Raw genomic sequence first — 6,834 nt, forward strand, 5'->3', positions numbered from 1 at the left:
TTGAACTTTCACCTGTGACCACAGCTGAATCCCACTTAAAATTAGATAAAGCGAGTGTTTCCGCTCCACAGCGTCATGCTGGCTTTTAATCTATTTTTAATTAGAGACACTTACTATTCACTGGGGTGAAAAGGATGAGGTCCCACCGAGATTCGAACTCGGATCGCTGGATTCAAAGTCCAAAGTGCTAACCATTACACCATGGGACCATTCGCGCTTGTCCCATCTAAATTTAGCTATTCAAAGATGTTGGTACTTATTACTAGAAACTATGACGAGGAGTTGTGGTTTGGCTTATTTGCGATATCAGGCATAGGATCTGTCCGGGTTTTTTTTTTTCTTTGGTAGTCACGCAATACTGCTGAACTATAAACAAGACGGCTTTGTCTACCTTTCGCTGCTCGCTGCCATGCTAAAGCTAAACGCGCTAAGCTGTTGGATGGCAGTGTCGGACTGAACGCATGTGAGCATAATGCTAGCACACGTATGCATGCAAAGTTAAATAGTGGAGGGTGAATACCTCGTTAGGCTGACCGAGCTGCTCCGTATCATCGTGGAAGAATGCATGCAATGAGAATTTGACAAACTGGAGCGCCACACCAGCTACTTACGTCGGTTCCCTTTGCTACTCCTTATCAGATCCGCTCTGTGCAAAAAAATAAAAGATACATTTTCAAAATATTTCTGTACAGTGGCTTTATCAGTGATAGCTGTTTATCAGCTGAAGTCGCATTGTGAACATTTGAACATGCTTAATCTGTGTGAATTTGCAGCATCTGGATAAATACAATCTGCTGTGACCTGGAGGAGACCTGTGGAGTGCGCTGCAATAATACTCCTAATATTTTGTGCTGTTTGTATAACATTATTTTGTTTCATTATCAGAGGTTTTTGAAATTTTTAAATCATGGAATACGATGTAAAATAAATACTGTTGCTCCTCGTCCTGGATGTTTTCCCTGATCCTCCCAGAAGGGGGCGCTAGAGGGACGTTATGAGACCACGTTTGAGCTCCCAGCTGCTGAGGTAGAAGTCTGGAGGAAAACAGAGCAAATGATGGTGTGAGACAGAAGATATCTTTAAAAAACAAATAAAGGATCACATTTACTAAAACGTGACTCTCTCTCTCTTCTCTCTCTCTCTCTCTCTCTCTCTCTCTCTCTCTCTCTCTCTCTGTTAGTTGTAAAGCAAACAGAGTTCAGTTCGAGCTTCTTCTTAGGATTTAAACTAAAAACAGTTACCTTTGGTCTTTTAAATAACTGAATTCCAGAAATGTCAAGAACTGCTGTATTTCCAAATAAATAAAAATAAAATCTTTTCAGCAAGTCATCAAACCACTATACTTAATATTTACCATAAAAAAACAATTATAAGTGTGTCTTAACTAGAACACAGTGGATGGAAAAAATTATATTTGTTTAGGAATGTGACAGTCCAATCTGATGGCATGGAAGACAGATCCATCTTGAACCTGTTGGTTCTGGAAATAAAATTCTTGGTCATGTTTTCCATAAGGCAAAGGACTGCCACTTTTGTGGCAAGGGATCCGTTTAGTCCTGCATGAGTTCCCGGGCCTCCTTCAAGCATCTCCTGTGGTAAATACCCTGTTGGGCTGCTCATTTATTGCCTGTGAGAAACTATGCTGTTTATATCACCTGCCGTATAACTTTACAGTTCAGGGCAGCGCAGCTTAGACACCACACAGTGATGCAGCTGCTACAGTTACTCTCACTCCACATGTAAAAGGTTCTGTGGGAGCCATGTTGAATTTCCATGTTTACATCATTCAGTAATACTGATCCTGAAGGAGCTTAAAAGTGCTGACTCGCTCCACTTTAGTCCCATCGATCAGGGTGTTTTCTCCTCGTCCCTTTGACCCCATGGGGTCCATCGTCATCCAGCTCACCTTGTCCTGTCACCTCATTACAGGTTTTATTTTTTTTAATGTGGACTTGCTGCAGTCACAGAATGTTTATTTGAATACATGAAATCAATACAAGTTATCTGAGTAAACAAAATGGAGCTTATTTTTGAGGCCACTGAGGGCATCCAGATTGTTATCAAAAAAACTTCAGGGCTTTATTTAATTGTTAGAAACATTTTGGACTGTAGTTAGACAATAGACACGTTTTGATATCAATATAAAATATCTGAAAACAAATTTAGATTTTTTTTTTTATATCATGTTGATCTGAACCCTTGATCCATTGGTCACCGCTGCTCCTGTGAGGAGGTGAAGTCTTGAAGAGACAGAAAGTAGCAGATGTTGTATGTTGTTTATTTATGAGGCATCACTCCAAAAACCTAGTTACCTCTGCTCTCTGGTTACATTTAAATGTGCTGCTTACAATGTGAGGTCAGAGGATATTCAAACATTAGTTGTTGCTCTTGTTGACAGTAGACTAAAAAAAAGGGTCCACATACAGTACATGACTGCCAAGAAATACAATGAACTCAAAACCCACTGTTTGACGTTATACTTGTGAATCACTGTTTTTTTCTTCCAAAAAAAAATACTTTGAAAAAAGTTCATGATGAACTCATCTGGAGTGTGATAACAGGATAACAGTCTAGTTATCAGTGACGAGTTCAAAAAAATCCTATTTCTTTCACTGTGTTGTGACCCATTGATGTTTAGAGCTGGCTAAAGTTTGGAAGCACGCCTGACACCCAAAGTTGGATAAGGCGGAACTGAAGATAAATAGTAACAAAGCAAAGCTGAACCAGGATGCAAATTACTGATTATATTCCTATAAAATTAATTGTTGCAAGACTAAAGAAACAACAAAAAGCAAAAATGTACAATAAATCACCAAGCACAACAGGGGTTGGGAAGCTAAATGGTCAAATGGCTATTCTTTGTGTTCTCTGGACTTTTGTACTCTCACCTCTGATTAACTCAAAATACTGTAACAGTCCCTTCAGGAAAAACATCAGACATTTAGTGACTTCAGCGTGTGCGTTACATGTAATCTGCCTCTAATGGTTTTCCAAATGATTCACTTATATCTGGATTTTTAAAATATCTTATTATAGATCACTTTCCTGAATGTAGGCCACGGCTGAAGACAGTATATTCAAGCGTTTTGTCTTCTTTCATGAAAGCCACAGCGCTGATGGCATTGGCGTTATTCTCAAACCGATAAAAGTGAGGCTCTGCTGTGGTGGCAGTGATGTGTGATCAGTGAGAACTGCACTGCTTGGGTGTTTGCATTACTGAGAAAAAGAGGGGAGGAAGTGCCATCCTCTCCACACGGTGGCCCTCATGTGAGCGGCTCCAGGATTCAGTGCACTCAGCCAGGTCCCACAGGGGTGAGGTGAGTTGTAATAAATGCAGTGCTGATGCTGACAAGGTTCTCACCTACTACATCAACGCTCTCAAAGTGGGATGGGCTGTGCAGGGTTAAGGCGGCGGCGACATCCTGGGTTGAGCTAATGCTGATTGCAAAGCTCATTGTCTGTGATTTGCCTCGGGCAAGCCCGCCTGTGCGGGTTTTGACCACTCGTCTGAGGCATTTCATGATGATAGATGTAAGTGGAATCGGGTGGTGCCCCCCCCCCCCCGCCCCCCTTGCAGGATATCCTGAGTTCCTTAGGCATGCCATGGATGGATGGATGTTGTATTGCAGTCAAACATTCCAGAAATGGACGAGGGAAAGATTGAGTCCATCTCCTGATCATGTTGTGCTTTCAGGATCCAGTAAAAAGATGCTCCCAGGTAATGAGAGTGGTTTGGTGTACCTGAGGGCCAGTTTACACTGAAAGAGACAACTGAAACAAACATGTTCCTATCTCAAAACATGTGTTTTGAGAGATATACACATATACACGTGTATATGAAACTGTCTTAGCTTTCCAAGCTTTCCTTGGTCAGCCTGCAAATGTTCAAAAATGCCCTTTAAAAAAAGCATTTAAAAAAAAAGCATTTTGTTACTTCACTATTAAGTATTACCATGCATCAAAGCACAACACAATGCTTTTTATTAAGCCCTGAATCACCCTTTTCTAAAAATGCTCATTCTTTAAATGTGCAACATTGCTATGTATTACAATACTTCCTGATCGTTTATGGTTCCTGTACCATCAAATCTGTCTAATTGTTGCTCTGTTACGATGTTATTCATGCCTCTACACTTGTGCCACGAATACTAATTCTCATAGTTCCAGTAGGTCAAGTGTTTCTGATTTATTATTTCCACTCCCCTGATTTCCAAACAGCAAGCCAGCCCGCTGTGAACCACCAGAGCATCTGAGGACACAAAATGGCCGGGGCCAGGATACAAGTCTGACATGGGTGTTGTGGAGCCAAATAAATCCCCGTAAGCAGAACGGCCTGATCCAGAGCTGGTGCCAGACTTGGAAAGCACCCAAGCCACAGGACAAGGATCAACTCTCCATGAGCATAAACCTAACACCCACACATTTTACTACCAGCTATTGCATATGAATCAACAGTTAACAGGCTTATGACACATGTCAAAGGTGCTGGAGGGCTCAGGATGGGCACACTCTCAGGCACAAATAGATCCAGAACACAAAGCTGGCATAAACAAGCCAATAGTTGACACTGAACTTTGAACATTGTGTGCTTTGAAGTTACAGTGGGTCAAGTTGCATGGGTGATTTGAACTGTTTTGCCACCAAACAATCGATACCAAATAACGGCCTAATGTGAAATAAACATGACTATTTTGGAGAATGTACTGGGTTCGTGTTGCTGTGAGGAAAGACAGGAGATGACCATGTAAAGGTCGAAGGACTGCTACAAACGCTAGAACCAGGTATTGAAGGATGATATGATGAACAGCTGAAGTTACATTTGCATGGCAATAATACGGAACATAGAAAGGAAAATGTTAACTATGTAATGTTTTTCATTAATCAAAGCTTTTGACAACAGAATAAATGATTGTACATATCACTTCATGAACCGATTTAATTCCACTGAGATGTGAAGACTCTTTAAAAACATCACAGATGTACATTTTGTTTCCATGATTAGTTGAAAGAGGATATGTGACCGGATAGGGCCCTTCTCTCTCTTTCCCTCTCCCCTTCTTATCTGAGGCCTTTACAGTGTTTACATTATAGACACACCTCTGACCTTCACTCAGGCCCCCTCCGCTGGCCCTCACACCACATACACACATAGCCACCACCTCTACAGTCAAATACCAGAGATCCTGTATGCACAGAGCACTTCAAGCAAACACCAAAATAATGTTACAAGCAGGTGCAAGAAAAAAAGGATTTGCATCATGCACAGGACCAAATGAAAACGATGGCGTTGGAGCAGAGATGCAATGTGGCAGAGTTGTTCAATCGTCTATTTTTAGCATACTCTCTGCGATCTGTCATGCATTGCAAATGTATGGCAACATCGCCATGCAGCGGCTCTGCCTCTCAGCCTACCACTGTACTGCAGAGTGGACACACCCCTCCGATACTCACGCCTCGTTGCACACATTTGCAAAGTGTCAAAGAAATCACGCAGCAAAAGCGGCGAAATGAAAGCGCGTCGGCCTGACATGACTCGTGTTATTGTTTCGGCGTCGTGATATCGATTTCGTTGGCGTAGTGGCTTGCTTAGATTTGTAATTTAATACTCAGCGCTCGCGGCTGCAAACAAAAGACAGAGGATGTTAGTGGGGACAAGGCGGCCTCGCGGGGACAGCGTGTACCCGCGGAGACGCCTCCCGTGTCGGAGGCTGGCACGGTGGTCCTCCCACACAGGGGGTCTCCGTTGATTCAGAGATCCGAGGCGAAAGGGTGTTGCTTTAAACCTCACGCGGTCAAAGTTGTTTACCTCTTCGTTACCTCTGACGTCACGACACACCCCTGTTTGAGGGGGCGGGGCCCCTAGTGACGAACACTGTCATCAACCAATCAGCACCCGGCTGAGCGTAAATCTAACCAATGACCGCACAGAAGACACGCCGTGCCCGTCTGTGATTGGCTATCGTAGGGGCTGGGGGGAAATCCCTCTTTCCCGTAGAGATCCTGGAGAGGGGGCGGTGCATAACAAAAAAGTAATGGCCATCTATTTGGGTCTCGAATAAGGAGGGATAGCCTATTTCCCGTCGGACTATCGTCGGTGTGATTAAGCTATCCGTGTGTCGATGCGTGCGTTCCGCTGTCAGTGATTCCCGGTGGTGCGCAGAGCCTCTCGGCGGCCGCGGTGGCAGAACGGTTCACAGGCGGGGTGCTCAACTTAGTGCCGCGGTTTAGGGTTAAATCAGCCAGCTAGCCACGCTAACGCTAGCCACGACCACGGCTGCTGTGTGAGCCGACGTCTGGAAGGGCGGACGAGTTTGACGTCTTCTCCTCAAGTCTCCTCACATTTCTGGATCCAGTGTCGCGCTCTCGCCCTCGTTTACGCTAAAAAAAAAAAAAAGAAAAGAAAGAAAGCTTCCCCGCTCAACATGGAGGAGACACACTTTGCAAGTGCATGAAGACCAACGACGGATGACGGATAAATAGGATTAAAACCAACTCGGTCTTGATGGGGAAAAGTTGAGCTGAGGTATGAAACTCGCATGCACAGAAGGAATGCTGGAGTCAAGAGTGGAGTGTTTGTGATTTAGATTGCACAAGAGCTAAGGACATAGTGATTTAGCACAGTTTAGATCTGACGTTTTGCCGAAATGCTGTTTGATCACCACGTCGAGTGTGTATGTTGCTGTTGAAAATAGTTTCAGCGTTACATAAACGAGATCAACTGCAGGTCAGGTATTAGGGTAAAGGCCCAATGTGTGACTTGCGACATGCCATTTTGCTTTTTGTATTGAACAGGATCAACAACTTGGGGAAAAAAACTGAAGAAAGATTTCAAGT

At 43.4% G+C, this 6,834-nt stretch overlaps 1 non-coding gene across 1 annotated transcript; it reads right to left on the reverse strand.

Annotated features, from left to right (window-relative positions):
• Positions 1–137: 137 nt before the first annotated feature.
• Positions 138–209, reverse strand: trnaq-uug (transfer RNA glutamine (anticodon UUG)). The gene has a single exon. It is a non-coding gene; the product is annotated as a tRNA-Gln (tRNA).
• Between the last annotated feature and the right edge of the window lie 6,625 nt (positions 210–6,834).

The sequence above is a fragment of the Salarias fasciatus genome, chromosome 5 (assembly GCF_902148845.1).
Source record: "Salarias fasciatus chromosome 5, fSalaFa1.1, whole genome shotgun sequence".
Taxonomy (NCBI): Eukaryota; Metazoa; Chordata; class Actinopteri; order Blenniiformes; family Blenniidae; genus Salarias; species Salarias fasciatus.